General features: G+C 40.1%; 1 pseudogene; it reads left to right on the forward strand.

Annotated features, from left to right (window-relative positions):
• The first annotated feature begins 8,499 nt into the window (after window positions 1-8,499).
• On the forward strand, window positions 8,500-12,835 carry LOC127919517 (nucleoside diphosphate kinase 6-like; annotated as a pseudogene).
• Window positions 12,836-18,072: the final 5,237 nt, after the last annotated feature.

The following is an 18,072-nucleotide window of genomic DNA, read 5'->3' on the forward strand; positions in this document are numbered from 1 at the left end:
AGAACACCTTTATTTAACCAGGTAGGCCAGTTGAGAACACCTTTATTTAACCAGGTAGGCTAGTTGAGAACACCTTTATTTAACCAGGTAGGCTAGTTGAGAACACCTTTATTTAACCAGGTAGGCCAGTTGAGAACACCTTTATTTAACCAGGTAGGCTTCAGTTTGAACCAGGGCTGTTTAGAACACCTTGGTTGAGGAACACCTTTATTTAACCAGGTAGGCTAGTTGAGAACACCTTTTTTAACCAGGTTTTAACCAGGTAGGCTAGTTGAGAACACCTTTATTTAACCAGGTAGGCTAGTTGAGAACACCTTTATTTAACCAGGTAGGCTAGTTTAGAACACCTTTATTTAACCAGGTAGGCTAGTTGAGAACACCTTTATTTAACCAGGTAGGCTAGTTGAGAACACCTTTATTTAACCAGGTAAGCCTAGTTGAGAACACCCCTTTATTTAACCAGGTAGGCTGGTTGAGAACACCTTTATTTAACCAGGTAGGCTAGTTGAGAACACCTTTATTTAACCAGGTAGGCTAGTTGAGAACACCTTTATTTAACCAGGTAGGCTAGTTGAGAACACCTTTATTTAACCAGGTAGGCTAGTTGAGAACACCTTTATTTAACCAGGTAGGCTAGTTGAGAACACCTTTATTTAACCAGGTAGGCTAGTTGAGAACACCTTTATTTAACCAGGTAGGCTAGTTGAGAACACCTTTATTTAACCAGGTAGGCTAGTTGAGAACACCTTTATTTAACCAGGTAGGCTAGTTGAGAACACCTTTATTTAACCAGGTAGGCTAGTTGAGAACACCTTTATTTAACCAGGTAGGCTAGTTGAGAACACCTTTATTTAACCAGGTAGGCTAGTTGAGAACACCTTTATTTAACCAGGTAGGCTAGTTGAGAACACCTTTATTTAACCAGGTAGGCTAGTTGAGAACACCTTTATTTAACCAGGTAGGCTAGTTGAGAACACCTTTATTTAACCAGGTAGGCTAGTTGAGAACACCTTTATTTAACCAGGTAGGCTAGTTGAGAACACCTTTATTTAACCAGGTAGGCTAGTTGAGAACACCTTTATTTAACCAGGTAGGCTAGTTGAGAACACCTTTATTTAACCAGGTAGGCTAGTTGAGAACACCTTTATTTAACCAGGTAGGCTAGTTGAGAACACCTTTATTTAACCAGGTAGGCTAGTTGAGAACACCTTTATTTAACCAGGTAGGCTAGTTGAGAACACCTTTATTTAACCAGGTAGGCTAGTTGAGAACACCTTTATTTAACCAGGTAGGCTAGTTGAGAACACCTTTATTTAACCAGGTAGGCTAGTTGAGAACACCTTTATTTAACCAGGTAGGCTAGTTGAGAACACCTTTATTTAACCAGGTAGGCTAGTTGAGAACACCTTTATTTAACCAGGTAGGCTAGTTGAGAACACCTTTATTTAACCAGGTAGGCTAGTTGAGAACACCTTTACCTTTATTTAACCAGGTAGGCTAGTTGAGAACACCTTTATTTAACCAGGTAGGCTAGTTGAGAACACCTTTATTTAACCAGGTAGGCTAGTTGAGAACACCTTTATTTAACCAGGTAGGCTAGTTGAGAACACCTTTATTTAACCAGGTAGGCTAGTTGAGAACACCTTTATTTAACCAGGTAGGCTAGTTGAGAACACCTTTATTTAACCAGGTAGGCTAGTTGAGAACACCTTTATTTAACCAGGTAGGCTAGTTGAGAACACCTTTATTTAACCAGGGTAGGCTAGTTGAGAACACCTTTATTTAACCAGGTAGGCTAGTTGAGAACACCTTTATTTAACCAGGTAGGCTAGTTGAGAACACCTTTATTTAACCAGGTAGGCTAGTTGAGAACACCTTTATTTAACCAGGTAGGCTAGTTGAGAACACCTTTATTTAACCAGGTAGGCTAGTTGAGAACACCTTTATTTAACCAGGTAGGCTAGTTGAGAACACCTTTATTTAACCAGGTAGGCTAGTTGAGAACACCTTTATTTAACCAGGTAGGCTAGTTGAGAACACCTTTATTTAACCAGGTAGGCTAGTTGAGAACACCTTTATTTAACCAGGTAGGCTAGTTGAGAACACCTTTATTTAACCAGGTAGGCTAGTTGAGAACACCTTTATTTAACCAGGTAGGCTAGTTGAGAACACCTTTATTTAACCAGGTAGGCTAGTTGAGAACACCTTTATTTAACCAGGTAGGCTAGTTGAGAACACCTTTATTTAACCAGGTAGGCTAGTTGAGAACACCTTTATTTAACCAGGTAGGCTAGTTGAGAACACCTTTATTTAACCAGGTAGGCTAGTTGAGAACACCTTTATTTAACCAGGTAGGCTAGTTGAGAACACCTTTATTTAACCAGGTAGGCTAGTTGAGAACACCTTTATTTAACCAGGTAGGCTAGTTGAGAACACCTTTATTTAACCAGGTAGGCTAGTTGAGAACACCTTTATTTAACCAGGTAGGCTAGTTGAGAACACCTTTATTTAACCAGGTAGGCTAGTTGAGAACACCTTTATTTAACCAGGTAGGCTAGTTGAGAACACCTTTATTTAACCAGGTAGGCTAGTTGAGAACACCTTTATTTAACCAGGTAGGCTAGTTGAGAACACCTTTATTTAACCAGGTAGGCTAGTTGAGAACACCTTTATTTAACCAGGTAGGCTAGTTGAGAACACCTTTATTTAACCAGGTAGGCTAGTTGAGAACACCTTTATTTAACCAGGTAGGCTAGTTGAGAACACCTTTATTTAACCAGGTAGGCTAGTTGAGAACACCTTTATTTAACCAGGTAGGCTAGTTGAGAACACCTTTATTTAACCAGGTAGGCTAGTTGAGAACACCTTTATTTAACCAGGTAGGCTAGTTGAGAACACCTTTATTTAACCAGGTAGGCTAGTTGAGAACACCTTTATTTAACCAGGTAGGCTAGTTGAGAACACCTTTATTTAACCAGGTAGGCTAGTTGAGAACACCTTTATTTAACCAGGTAGGCTAGTTGAGAACACCTTTATTTAACCAGGTAGGCTAGTTGAGAACACCTTTATTTAACCAGGTAGGCTAGTTGAGAACACCTTTATTTAACCAGGTAGGCTAGTTGAGAACACCTTTATTTAACCAGGTAGGCTAGTTGAGAACACCTTTATTTAACCAGGTAGGCTAGTTGAGAACACCTTTATTTAACCAGGTAGGCTAGTTGAGAACACCTTTATTTAACCAGGTAGGCTAGTTGAGAACACCTTTATTTAACCAGGTAGGCTAGTTGAGAACACCTTTATTTAACCAGGTAGGCTAGTTTAGAACACCTTTATTTAACCAGGTAGGCTAGTTGAGAACACCTTTATTTAACCAGGTAGGCTAGTTGAGAACACCTTTATTTAACCAGGTAGGCTAGTTGAGAACACCTTTATTTAACCAGGTAGGCTAGTTGAGAACACCTTTATTTAACCAGGTAGGCTAGTTGAGAACACCTTTATTTAACCAGGTAGGCTAGTTGAGAACACCTTTATTTAACCAGGTAGGCTAGTTGAGAACACCTTTATTTAACCAGGTAAGCTAGTTGAGAACACCTTTATTTAACCAGGTAGGCTAGTTGAGAACACCTTTATTTAACCAGGTAGGCTAGTTGAGAACACCTTTATTTAACCAGGTAGGCTAGTTGAGAACACCTTTATTTAACCAGGTAGGCTAGTTGAGAACACCTTTATTTAACCAGGTAGGCTAGTTGAGAACACCTTTATTTAACCAGGTAGGCTAGTTGAGAACACCTTTATTTAACCAGGTAGGCTAGTTGAGAACACCTTTATTTAACCAGGTAGGCTAGTTGAGAACACCTTTATTTAACCAGGTAGGCTAGTTGAGAACACCTTTATTTAACCAGGTAGGCTAGTTGAGAACACCTTTATTTAACCAGGTAGGCTAGTTGAGAACACTTTTATTTAACCAGGTAGGCTAGTTGAGAACACCTTTTATTTAACCAGGTAGGCTAGTTGAGAACACCTTTTATTTAACCAGGTAGGCTAGTTGAGAACACCTTTATTTAACCAGGTAGGCTAGTTGAGAACACCTTTATTTAACCAGGTAGGCTAGTTGAGAACACCTTTATTTAACCAGGTAGGCTAGTTGAGGAACACCTTTATTTAACCAGGTAGGCTAGTTGAGAACACCTTTATTTAACCAGGTAAGGCTAGTTGAGGCCCTTTATTTAACCAGGTAGGCTAGTTGAGAACACCTTTATTTAACCAGGTAGGCTAGTTGAGAACACCTTTATTTAACCAGGTAGGCTAGTTGAGAACACCTTTTGCCCCAGCTTAGGTAGGCTGAGTTGAGAACACCTTTATTTAACCAGGTAGGCTAGTTGAGAACACCTTTATTTAACCAGGTAGGCTAGTTGAGAACACCTTTATTTTAGGTGGGCTAGTTGAGAACACCTTTATTTAACCAGGTAGGCTAGTTGAGAACACCTTTATTTAACCAGGTAGGCTGGTTATGAGGAACCTACATTTAACCAGTAGACCAGACAAGAACACCTTTGTTTAACCAGGTAGGCTAGTTTAGAACAAGTTCTCATTTACAACTCGACCTGTAGCCCAGCGCAAGCATAGCAGTGCGACACAAACAACAACAAGAGTTACATAAGATAAGCAAAACATACAGTCAATAACACAAATGCAAATGTGCAAATGAGGGTAAGATAAGGGAGGTAAAAGGCAAAAAATAGAGGTTGGTCCTCCTTTGCTGCTATAACAGCCTCCACTCTTCTGGGAAGGCACTTAGATGTTGGAACATATTGCTATAACAGCCTCCACCTTCTGGGAAGGCTTTCCACCAGATGTTGGAACATGGCTGCTACTCTGACAGCCTCCACTCTTCTGGGAAGGCTTTCCACTAGATGTTGGAACATTGCTTTGCTATGTAGCCTCCACTCTTCTGGGAAGGCTTTCCCCAGATATTAGAACATTGCTGCTATAACAGCCTCCACTCTTCTGGGAAGGCTTTCCACTAAATGTTGTGGAACATGGCTGCTATAACAGCCTCACTCTTCTGGGAGGCTTTCCCACTAGATGTGGGAACATGGCTGCTATAACAGCCTCCACTGGGAAGGCTTTCCACTAGATGTTGAACATGGCTGCTATAACAGCCTCACCTCTTCTGGGAAGGCTTTCCACTAGATGTGGGAACATGGCTGCTATAACAGCCTCCCACTCTTCTGGGGAAGGCTTTCACTGATGTTAGACATTGCTGCTATAACAGCCTCCACTCTTCTGGGAAGGCTTTCCACTGAATGTTGGAACATTGCTGCTATAACAGCCTCCACTCTTCTGGGAAGGCTTTCCACTAGATGTTGGAACATTGCTGCTAACAGCCTCCCACTCTTCTGGGAAGGGCTTTCACTAGATGTTGGAACATTGCTGCTATAACAGCCTCCACTCTTCTGGGAAGGCTTTCCACTAGATGTTGGAACATTGCTGCTATAACAGCCTCCACTCCTCTGGGAAGGCTTTCCACTAGATGTTAGTTTGTTGCTATAACAGCCTCCCACTCTTCTGGGAAGGCTTTCCACTCAGATGTTGGAACATTGCTGCTATAACAGCCTCCACTCTTCTGGGAAGGCTTTCCACTAGATGTTGGAACATTGCTGCTATAACAGCCTCCCACTCCTCTGGGAAGGCTTTCACTAGATATTTGGAACATTACTGCGGGGACTTGCTTCCATTCAGCCTAAGAGCATTAGTGAGGTCGGTGCACTGTGTGGCGATTAGACCCAGACTCGCTGTCGGCGTTCCAATTTATCCCAAAGGTGTTTGATGCGGTTGAGGTCAGGGCTCTGTGCAGGCCAGTCAAGTTCTTCCACACCGATTTTTGACAAAACCATTTTTGTATGGTCCTCGTTTTGTGCACGAGGCATTGTCATGCTGAAACAGGAAAGGGCCTTCCCCAAACTGTTGCCACAAAGTTGGAAGCACAGAATCGTCTAGAATGTTATTGTATGCTGTAGCGTCGTTCGTTCTGCGTTGTGTACTTTTAATTAGGAGCTGCCACAACTGGAGGTCTGCTGGTTGAATTATTGTTGTATTTTCCCTGCACACGAAGAAACAACACACATTATGTTAACCCTTGGCGCAGTCCTAGCTCTCAGGCACCTGGCGCAAGCACATGGACACTCACTCAAACACTGTCCCAAGTACTCACAAGTTACAATAGATACCCTAGTTAGCGAGCTTGGTGAAACTTGTTAACATACATATTTTTCTTGCCCACATTGTAACAAACTCATGGTAGCATAACAGTACATTGTGTAACATTACCACGGTTTATATTGAACCATTTGGGAGCCAAGGACAACATACCTCGCTAACTGAAGGTCAGGCAAAAGAGAACAACAGATAACCCACGATGGGCCAAACCAAAATATACAAAACTTTTACAATCACATGTATGTACAATATTGATATGAAAAAGTAGTTGTACACCAAATAATAACATTAGCTATGCAGCTGTAATTAAATATATAAAAAAACACACTGAATTATTATCAAATTATTAACATCCCCTCTTGACCTGGTCTATTTGAATTGGTCCTTGTGTGCAACTTGGTGCATAATCTGGGAGAACAACCTCACACTGCTACTTATGCTGTAGCGTTAAGATTTCCCTTCACTGAGATACAGCCCAGGATCATTATTCCTCTTCCACCAAACTTTACAGTTGGCACTATGCATTCGAGCAGGTAGTGTTTTCCTGGCATCCTGAGCGGCGCAGCGGTCTAAGGCACTGCATCTCAGTGCTAGAGGGAGTCACCACAGACCCTGGTTCGGTCCCGGGCTGTATCACAACCGGGCCGTGATCGGGAGTCCCATAGGGTGGCGCACAATTGGCCCAGCATCATCCGGGTTAAGGGAGGGTTTGGCGGTGTAGAGCCGTCATTGTAAAATAAGAATTGGTTCTTAACTGACTTGCCTAAAGGTTAAAAAAAGGTCAAATGAAAACATTTAAAATCTGCCAAACCCACATTCGTCCGTCGGACTGCCAAATGAAGAAACATGATTCATCACTCCAGAGAACGTGTTTCCACTGAGTCCAATGGCGGCGAGCTTTACACCACTCCAACCAACACTTGGCATTGAATCATGAAGCTCCCGACGGACAGTTCTTGTGCTGACGTTGCTTCCAGAGGCAGTTTGGAACTCGGTAGCGAGTGTTGCAACCGTGGACAGACGATTTTACGAGCTACTCGCTTCAGCACTAGGCGGTCCCGCTCTGTGAGCTTGTGTGGCCTACCACTTCGCGGCTGAGCCGTTGTTGCTCCTAGACGTTTCCACTTCACAATAGCAGCACTTACTGTTGACCGGGGCAGCTCTTGCAGGGCAGAAATTTGACAAACTGACTTGTTGGAAACGTGGCATCCTATGACGGTGCCACGTTGATAGTCACTGAGTTCTTCAGTAAGGCCATTCTATGGCCAATGTTTGTCTATGGAGATTGCATGGCGGTGTGCTTGATTTTATACAACTGTCAGCAGTGGGTGTGGCAAAGAGACCAGTCAAAACTCGGAATGATTCATCCAGCTGTCTTTGGTCTAAATAAGGTTTCTTTTTTATTTTAAATACATTTTGCTAACATTTCTAACATTTCTAAAAACCTGTTTTTCTTTATGGGGTATTGCGTGTAGATGGATTGAGATTTTGTTAAGATAAAACAAAACAAAATCCATGTTCTAATAAGGCTGTAACATAATGTGGAAAAAGTCAAGGGGTCTGAATACTGTATGTATATATATATATTGATTATCTTGATCAGATGTTTACTTCGTTTTTTCCCTCATGTTAAATAATCTAGAAAATGCCTTTATTGCAATAATAATCCATTTAGCAGACTCTTTTTACATTTTTTATCCAAAGGGAGTTAAGTCATTTTTAAATTAGACCTTTATTTAAGTCAGTTATTAAGAACAAATTCTTATTTTCAACGACAGCCTAGGAACAGTGGGTTAACTGCCTTGTTCAGGGGCAGAACGACAGATTTTTTTTACCTTGTCTGCTCGGGTACTTGGATCTTGCAACCTTCTGGTTACTAGTCCAACGCTCTAACCACTGGGTTACCTGCTGCCCCAAATGCAAGCATACATGTTTCCATGGGGACAAGCGCCAGGCTCTAACAACCACCACATAGAACCACCTCATACTGCCTCTTATCACCACATAGAAGCACCACGTATCACCACATAAAACCACTTCATAGAACTTCCTCATTCATCACATAGAACCGCCTCATATTGCCAAATAGAACCTCCTCGTATCACCACATAGAACGTCCTCATATCACTACATAGAACTGCCACGTATCACCACATAGAACCTCCTCATAGATCACCACATAGAACCACCACGTATCACCACATAGAACCGCCACGTATCACCACGTAGAACCACCATATATCGTTGATGCGTCTTTGTGTGTTTTGTCTCATCTCTCAGGACGGTTCTTCTACCAAAGACTGGTTGAGTTCATGTCCAGGTAAGCTTCAAGTCATTTCTCTTCACACTTTAATGTAGCGAACATAACTTTAACGTGTGTATCAAATGGCACCCTATTTGGACTAAAGTAGTGTACTATGTAGGGGGTAGGCTGCCGTTTGGGACGCACACCTCTGACTCATATTCATGGTATAACTTCCCTTTTAACAAATTGTATTGGTCACATACACACATTTACCTTTAACTCCGCTGTGATGTGATGCAAGCACTGTTGAATGTGAAGACAAAAGCATCTTGACGACTAAACACAGTATGTCACTTCAACTCGATGGCGTATCTTCGTCCACTTCTGCTATTTTGTCCAATTATTGGACAAGAGAGTTGATCTGATTGGTCAACGGATCAATTAGTGGAAAGAGAACCAGAATTGGTCTGCCACATTCATACTGCTGAGATGCAATCACATGGAAACTCAAGTACTGGGACCGGATTCACAAAACCTTAAGGATACTTGGGTCGGCAGGTAGCCTAGTGGTTAGAGCGTTAGGCCAGTAACCGAAAGGTTGCCTGATCGAATCCCTGAGCTGACAAAGGTAAAAATCTGTCGGACTGCCCACTGTTCTTAGGCCGTCATTGTAAATAAGAATTTGTTCTTAACTGACTTGCCTCGTTAAATAAAGGTTAAATAAAATTAAGAAGAAATATCTTCTTAACTGCCATTTTTCCCCTTAACTATAGACTTAAGAAGAAAGTTAAGCAAAGTTGCTATTCCTCAAGAATGTTACTGGAAACGTTCTTTGGGTTTTTCTTAAGTTTCTTCCTAAGAAAAAGTGAAGAAGAAATGGGATTCTTGAAAATAATGCTTTAGGATTTCTTCTTGAAATGTATCATAACTTTAGGACAGCTAAACCCTTGTCTTGTGCAGACCTGGGCCCAGGAGGTGAGCAGTTTAAAAAATGCCTAACTGTATTGATTAGAAAAGTTAGCCATCGAACCACTTCTATCCCATCAGCCATACGAACCACTTCTCATTCGGCCATACGAGACCACTTCCTATCAGTCCAGCCACTAACCACTTCTATCAGTCCAGCCATGCAGACATATCAGTCCAGCCATACGAACCACTTCTATCAGTCCAGCCATACGAACCACTTCTATCAGTCCAGTCTATCAGTCCAGCCACGAACCACTTCTATCAGTCCAGCCATACGAACCACTTCTATCAGTCCAGCCAGCCATCAGTCCAGCTTACATGAACCACTTCTATCAGTCCAGCCATACGAACCACTTCTATCAGTCCAGCTATCTGAAACCTTTATCAGTTCTATCAGTCCAGCCATACGAACCACTTCATCAGTCCAGCCTTTTATCAGTTCAGCCATACCACTTCTATCAGTCCAGCCATACGAACCACTTCTATCAGTCCAGCCATACGGTAACCACTTCTATCCATCCAGTCTTTGAGGCAGCTCTGTGGGGAGTGTCTGTTACGCCAGCTCATTCATAAAGGGGCTTGGCGCCGAGGAGGACGGTGGGCGCCGGGGAGAACATAGCTCATTTATAGACCCCCATGCAGGGCACCTCTGGCTTCTAATGGTGTTCTCCCGTGCCTTTGGCTCAAATGGCACCTATTCCCTATACAGTGTGCTTTTTGACCTGGAGTCAGGTTTAAGCCGCTTAAGTTTAGTGCACTACATGGGGAATCGTGTTCCATTTGGCCATGTTATTTTCTTTTTACTTTCGTTCTGAACTCCTGAAAGAATACATAGATGAGTGTTGGTGTTATATCACAGCTTGAAGTAGAGCCTTGTTTGTTTTTAATGTTCAAGGTTGTTTTATGTTTTTATTTATTTTTATTTTTTAGGTTCGACAGTCTTTTCCTTTTGTAAGGGTGGGCTGTCTTTTGAGCAGGGGACCACTTTTACCACCCGTTGTGCTACTGTGTATCGATGGGAGGGGGTTCTTTGAGTAGGATGTCTCTGAGTGGATCTGGTCTTTACCATGGGGGGTTCTTTGAGTAGGATGTCTCTGAGTGGATCTGGTCTTTTACCATGGGGGGGGTTCTTTGAGTAGGATGTCTCTGAGTGGATCTGGTCTTTTACCATGGGGGGTTCTTTGTTGGATGTCTCTGGTGGATCCTGGTCTTTTACCATGGGGGTCTTTGAGTAGGATGTCTCTGAGTGGATCTGTGGTCTTTTTTTTTTTTACCATGTTTTCATCATATGGACATTTTAAGCAATCACTGCGTTTTGACCTGTAGTCCCAATTATATTTACAAAGCAAATATCATTTGGGCCTTCACTGGCTGGATATCTGAAGATGATACTCTTGTGCTGATGTACCTACCTCACACAGATTAGGTGGAACTCTTTGTCAAAAAGGCTCCTAGTCTGAACCCCCTTATTTGCTCTGTTGTGATTCAGTGGTCCGATGCGGGGCTACGCCCTGGCTAGAGAGGACGCCATAACCCACTGGAGAGAACTGATGGGTCCTACCAAGGTGTCTGGCCCGCTATACCTCTCCCTCAACCATCAGAGCCCAGTACGGACTCACTGACACCAGGAATACCACACACGGCTCTGGTAAGTGCCCCCAGAGGTCTTGTGGGTCTGGTAAGTGCCCCCAGGCTCTTGTGGGTCTGGTAAGACCCCCAGGGCTCTTGTGGGTCTGAAATGGCTGCTTTTAATCATGCAGTAGTTTTGACCAGGCTCAGGGTTTGGTGCTTTTTAAAAATATTTATTGACTATCTATTTATTGATCTAGTTGAGACCCATTGAGATAGAATAAAAATCACAAGCCTCGCTGATCCACTTTTTTCAAGTAGCAGATCAATGGCGTGAGGGTTTTCCTCTGGCCTGGTATTATTTACACACATATGGTTTCATCTCTCTACACTGAGCGCCGTTTCTCTAATAGAAGATTGTAGGATGTAGCTGAACAAAGAGAAACATTGATGATGTTCAGGGAACAGCAGTGAACTGATCTGTAGAACAAGGGTCTCTGGCAGAAACACACACACTTTCTTACGTACATTTTCAGGAATTAACCATTTTAACAAATACAGGACATGAAAAAAAAGTCCAGACTTCAAAATCTTGTTTTCTTACCTTGTTAGACATTCTGGTCCTGATAATGTAGGGAGACACACACACACACACACACACACACACACACACACACACACACACACACACACACACACACACACACACACACACACACACACACACACACACACACACACACACACACACACACACACACACACACACACACACACACACACACACACACACACACACACACACACACACACACACACACACACACACACACACACACACACACACACACACACACACACACACACACACACACACACACACACACACACACACACACACACACACACACACACACACACACACACACACACACACACACACACACACACACACACACACACACACACACACACACACACACACACACACACACACACACACACACACACACACACTGTTTCTGTATGAGGGACCACACACAACACCCACAACAGTTATTTATAGCTGTCAATCAAATGATCTAGGTATTAATTGTGTGTGATAGCTATCAATATAGGTTTTGTATTAGACAACCAGAATCATTTGAGTAATCTCCTCTACTGATATGCAGTCTACAATACTTTGGGGGCACGCAGCCCATATACAACTCTATCTTCATATTTTGTCTGGTGCTGGTGGTTGAGACTCCTGACCATAAACTGTAATGCCATAACTTTAATAACATCAATGTCATTTAAAGATTTAGTTGAGTTCTACCAATATTCATTTCCATTAACCCTTTAATAAACTCTTGATGTTGTGTAATAATCTTGTGTAATAACATAACATGCTAAAGTAAATTTCCCAAAGCTTGGGCTAATTAAAAGTCTTCTCATAAAGGAATTTTAAAAATCTTCTCATAAAGGAATTTTTAAATTCTTCTCATAAAGGAATTTTAAAATTTAACTTCTCATAAAGGAATTTTTAAAATTCTTCTCATAAAGGAATTCTAAAAGTCTTCTCATAAAGGAATTCTAAAAGTCTTCTCATAAAGGAATTTTAAAATTCTTCTCATAAAGGAATTTTAAAATTCTTCTCATAAAGGAATTTTAAAATTCTTCTCATAAAGGAATTCTAGAATTGTTGTCATAAAGGAATTCAAAAATTCTTCTCATAAAGGAATTTTAAAGTCTTCTCCTAAAGGAATTTTTAAGTCTTCCCGTTTCAGATTCGTTGGAGTCGGCGCGGAGGGAGATCATTTCTTCTTCCCAGACTTCAGTCAGGAGACGTGATGGAGAGAGAGGAGCTGAGGTTCAGGAAGAGACGCATGGAGGACAACCAGAGGGAAACAGATACACACGTTGCCAGTTCACAGCAACTGCTGATCTCGGGGTTTTACTTTAAACAAATACTTGACTGGACCAGGGCCTGCGTTCATAAAATATTCTAGTAAAGGTGCTACAGTATATAACAGTACCAGTCAAAAGTTTGGACACACCTACTCACTCAAGGGTTTTATTTTTACTATTTTCTACATTTGTAGAATAATAGTGAAGACATCAACACTATGAAATAACAACATATAGAGTCATGTAGTATCCAAATAAAAGTGTTAAACAAATCAAAATATTTTTATATTTGGGAATTTTCAAAGTAACCACCCTTTTGCCTTGATGACAGCTTTGTACACTCTTGGAATTCTCTCAACCAGTTTCACCTGGAATGCTTTCCCATCAATCTTGAAGGAGTTCCCACATATGCTGAGCACTTGTTGGCTGCTTTTCCTCCACTCAATTCAACCATGATGGCCTGATTCACGCAGTCTCCTCAGAACAGTTGATGTTTAGGGAAGCATTTATTTGGGCTGCAAATTCTGAGGCTGGTAACTCTAATGAACTTATCCTCTGCAGCAGAGGTAACTCATGGTCTTCTTTTCCTGTGGTGGTCCTCATGAGAGCCAGTTTCATTATAGCGATTGATGGTTTTTGCGACTGCACATGAAGACACTTTTAAAGTTCTTGAAATTTTCCAGATTGACTGACCTTCATGTCTTAAAGTAATAATGGACTGTCGTTTCTCTTTGCTTATTCGAGCTGTTCTTGCCATAATATGGGACTTGGTATTTTACCAAATAGGGCCATCTTCTGTATACCACCCCTACCTTGTCACAACACAACTGATTGGCTCAAACTCATTAAGAAGGAAAGAAATTCCACAGATGAACTTTTAACAAAGCACACATGTTAATTGAAATGCATTCCAGGTGACTACCTCATGAAGCTGGTTGAGAGTATGTCAAGGGGAAAGTGCAAAGCTGTCATCAAGGCAAAGGGGTGGCTACTTTGAAGAATCTCAAATATAAAATATATTTTGTTTACTACATGATTCCATATGTGTTATTCATAGATTTTGTCACCTTCACTATTATTCTACAATGTAGAAAAATAGTAAATATAAAGATGTACTTCAACATTATGCACCAATATTCCAATCACAATTGACTGCAGTTGATACTATGGAACATAATGCAACGTCTATTAAAAAAAGGAAATGAAACCACAAAGCACTTTCGCACGTCATCTGTTTATTGTCAGCACAAATGTACACTGTCCATATCGATAAACATAAAAGGCCAAAACGACCTGACAGAGGTCAGTTACTATAGAATGTACACTGTCTATGGATAAACATAAAGAGCCAAAAACGACCTGAAAAAGGTCTGTTACTATAGAATGTCCACTGTCTATATGGATAAACATAAAGAGCCAAAACGACCTGAAAAAGGTCTGTTACTATAGAATGTCCACTGTCTATATGGATAAACATAAAGAGCCAAAACGACCTGAAAAAGTCTGTTACTATAGAATGTCCACTGTCTATATGGATAAAACATAAAGAGCCAAAACGACCTGACAGAGGTCAGTTACTATAGAATGTACACTGTCTATATGGATAAACATAAAGAGCCAAAACGACCTGAAAAAGGTCTGTTACTATAGAATGTCCACTGTCTATATGGATAAACATAAAGAGCCAAAACACGACCTGACAAAGGTCAGTTACTATAGAATGGACAAATACACCTTATACCACTGAGGCGGTTTGCCATTGAATAGAAAACGCAATTGAAAACTGCTGTGTTTGTATGCTGTGACCTATGACCCTCGTTTCCCCTTTTCAGATTCAATATTCAAACCAGGAAATCCTAAATAGCTGCTGTATTTTCAATTTGAATTGGAGATGTGTGTAAATTTATGAGGGTGGGAAAAAAACATGTCTTTAAAAAAAAATATTCCTCCTTTTTTTACCAACGTCTAAAACTTTGTGAGAATTGTACGGAGATCTTACAAGCTACTGTAGCTATCCAATAGATGATGATGATCATACTCCACGGATAAATCTGTTTCATATCAAGCTCTCTTCATGTAGAGCTGATGCTAGATGTGTAGTCACCTCAAATCATTCAGTCACTACAGTTCGTACAGTCAGTCGTTCATCAAGATTCATCAAGATTTGTTCACCAAAAAAAAGTGCCTCTTCAATGTAGAAGACATACTTTGTAGTCTACAGTTTTTTAAAAGTTGTTTTATCCGTCAAGGCAAAACAAACACTACCCAACGAGTTGCCTATTGAAATACTAAACCATATACATTACAAAACGACCGACTTCAAGACTGGTTTCCTTCAGGAACATCCGTTTTGTGTTATGTCTTCAATATGGCCGACAAGCTAGTCCGGGACAGTACAGCTCAGTTCCTAACAGCTCCAAGTTCCTCCACTTGTGCTTTAAAAAGATAACTTCAGTATCGTGTCCATAGAGAGAAAACTTATCTTATCAGAGCTTATCAGAGCTGGTATCAGTCAAGATGTCGGACCGATTGTGCGGTGGTTTATTTCCTCTCTAGTAATCTAGCTCTATGGTCGTGTCTTTGTCTTTCTCGTCCTCCAATAGTCCAAATGGCGTTCTGCGTCAAATGAAAGTTTATTGGTCTTATACACAGATGTTACACGCAGGTGCAGAGAAATGCTTGTGTTTCTAGTCCAGTAATACCTAGCAATACAAAGCGAACAATACACACATAATCCCACCCAAAATAAATTATATAGGATTAACCATGACTAGAATACAGTATATACATATGAAGTGGACAGCAGTAGTTATGATAGGATGAACTAGAATACAGTATATACATATGAAGTGGACAACAGTAGTTATATAGGATGAACCATGACTAGAATACAGTATATACATATGAAGTAGACAACAGTAGTTATATAGGATGAGCCATGACTAGAATACAGTATATACATATGAAGTGGACAACAGTAGTTATATAGGATGAACTAGAATACAGTATATACATATGAAGTGGACAGCAGTAGTTATATAGGATGAACCAGGACTAGAATACAGTATATACATATGGAAGTGGACAACAGTAGTTATATAGGATGAACTAGAATACAGTATATACATATGAAGTGGACAGCAGTAGTTATATAGGATGAACCATGACTAGAATACAGTATATACATATGAAGTGGACAGCAGTAGTTATATAGGATGAACTAGAATACAGTATATACATATGAAGTGGACAGCAGTAGTTATATAGGATGAACCATGACTAGAATACAGTATATACATATGAAGTAGACAGCAGTAGTTATATAGGATGAACCATGACTAGAATACAGTATATACATATGAAGTGGACAGCAGTAGTTATATAGGATGAACCATGACTAGAATACAGTATATACATATGAAGTGGACAGCAGTAGTTATATAGGATGAACTAGAATACAGTATATACATATGAAGTGGACAGCAGGATGAACCATGACTAGAATACAGTATATACCACATATGAAGTGGACAACAGCTGATGAGTTATATAGGATGAACCATGACTAGAATACAGTATATACATATGAAGTGGACAGCAGTAGTTATATAGGATGAGCCATGACTAGAATACAGTATATACATATGAAGTGGACAACAGTAGCAGGATGAACCATGACTAGAATACAGTATATACTTATGAAGTGGACAACAGTATGTATATAGGATGAACCATGACTAGAATACAGTATATACATATGAAGTGGACAGCAGGATGAACCATGACTAGAATACAGTATATACATATGAAGTGGACAGCAGTAGTTATATAGGATGAACCATGGAACAGTATATATACATATGGAAGTGGACAACAGTAGTTATATAGGATGAATACAGTATATACATATGAAGTAGAGCAGTAGTTATATAGGATGAACCATGACTAGAATACAGTATATACATATGAAGTGGACAGCAGGATGAACCATGACTAGAATACAGTATATACATATAGAGTGGACAGCAGTAGTTATATAGGATGAACCATGACTAGAATACAGTATATACATATGAAGTGGACAGCAGTAGTTATATAGGATGAACCATGACTAGAATACAGTATATACATATGAAGTGGACAGCAGTAGTTATATAGGATGAACCATGACTAGAATACAGTATATACATATGAAGTGGACAACAGTAGTTATATAGGATGAACCATGACTAGAATACAGTATATACATATGAAGTAGACAGCAGTAGTTATATAGGATGAACCATGACTAGAATACAGTATATACATATGAAGTGGACAACAGTAGTTATATAGGATGAACCATGGCTAGAATACAGTATATACATATGTAGTAGACAGCAGTAGTTATATAGGATGAACCATGACTAGAATACAGTATATACATATGAAGTGGACAACAGTAGTTATATAGGATGAACCATGGCTAGAATACAGTATATACATATGAAGTGGACAGCAGTAGTTATATAGGATGAACTAGAATACAGTATATACATATGAAGTGGACAGCAGTAGTTATATAGGATGAACCATGACTAGAATACAGTATATACATATGAAGTGGACAGCAGTAGTTATATAGGATGAACCATGACTAGAATACAGTATATACATATGAAGTGGACAACAGTAGTTATATAGGATGAACCATGACTAGAATACAGTATATACATATGAAGTGGACAACAGTAGTTATATAGGATGAACCATGACTAGAATACAGTATATACATATGAAGTGGACAACAGTAGTTATATAGGATGAACTAGAATACAGTATATACATATGAAGTGGACAACAGTAGTTATATAGGATGAACCATGACTAGAATACAGTATATACATATGAAGTGGACAACAGTAGTTATATAGGATGAACTAGAATACAGTATATACATATGAAGTGGACAACAGTAGTTATATAGGATGAACCATGACTAGAATACAGTATATACATATGAAGTGGACAGCAGTAGTTATATAGGATGAACCATGACTAGAATACAGTATATACATATGAAGTGGACAACAGTAGTTATATAGGATGAGCCATGACTAGAATACAGTTAAAGTCGAAAGTTTACATACACTTAGGTTGAAGTCATTAAAAATAATTTTTCAACCACTCCACAAATTTCT

This window comes from Oncorhynchus keta, unplaced genomic scaffold (assembly GCF_023373465.1).
Source record: "Oncorhynchus keta strain PuntledgeMale-10-30-2019 unplaced genomic scaffold, Oket_V2 Un_contig_16898_pilon_pilon, whole genome shotgun sequence".
Taxonomy (NCBI): domain Eukaryota; kingdom Metazoa; phylum Chordata; class Actinopteri; order Salmoniformes; family Salmonidae; genus Oncorhynchus; species Oncorhynchus keta.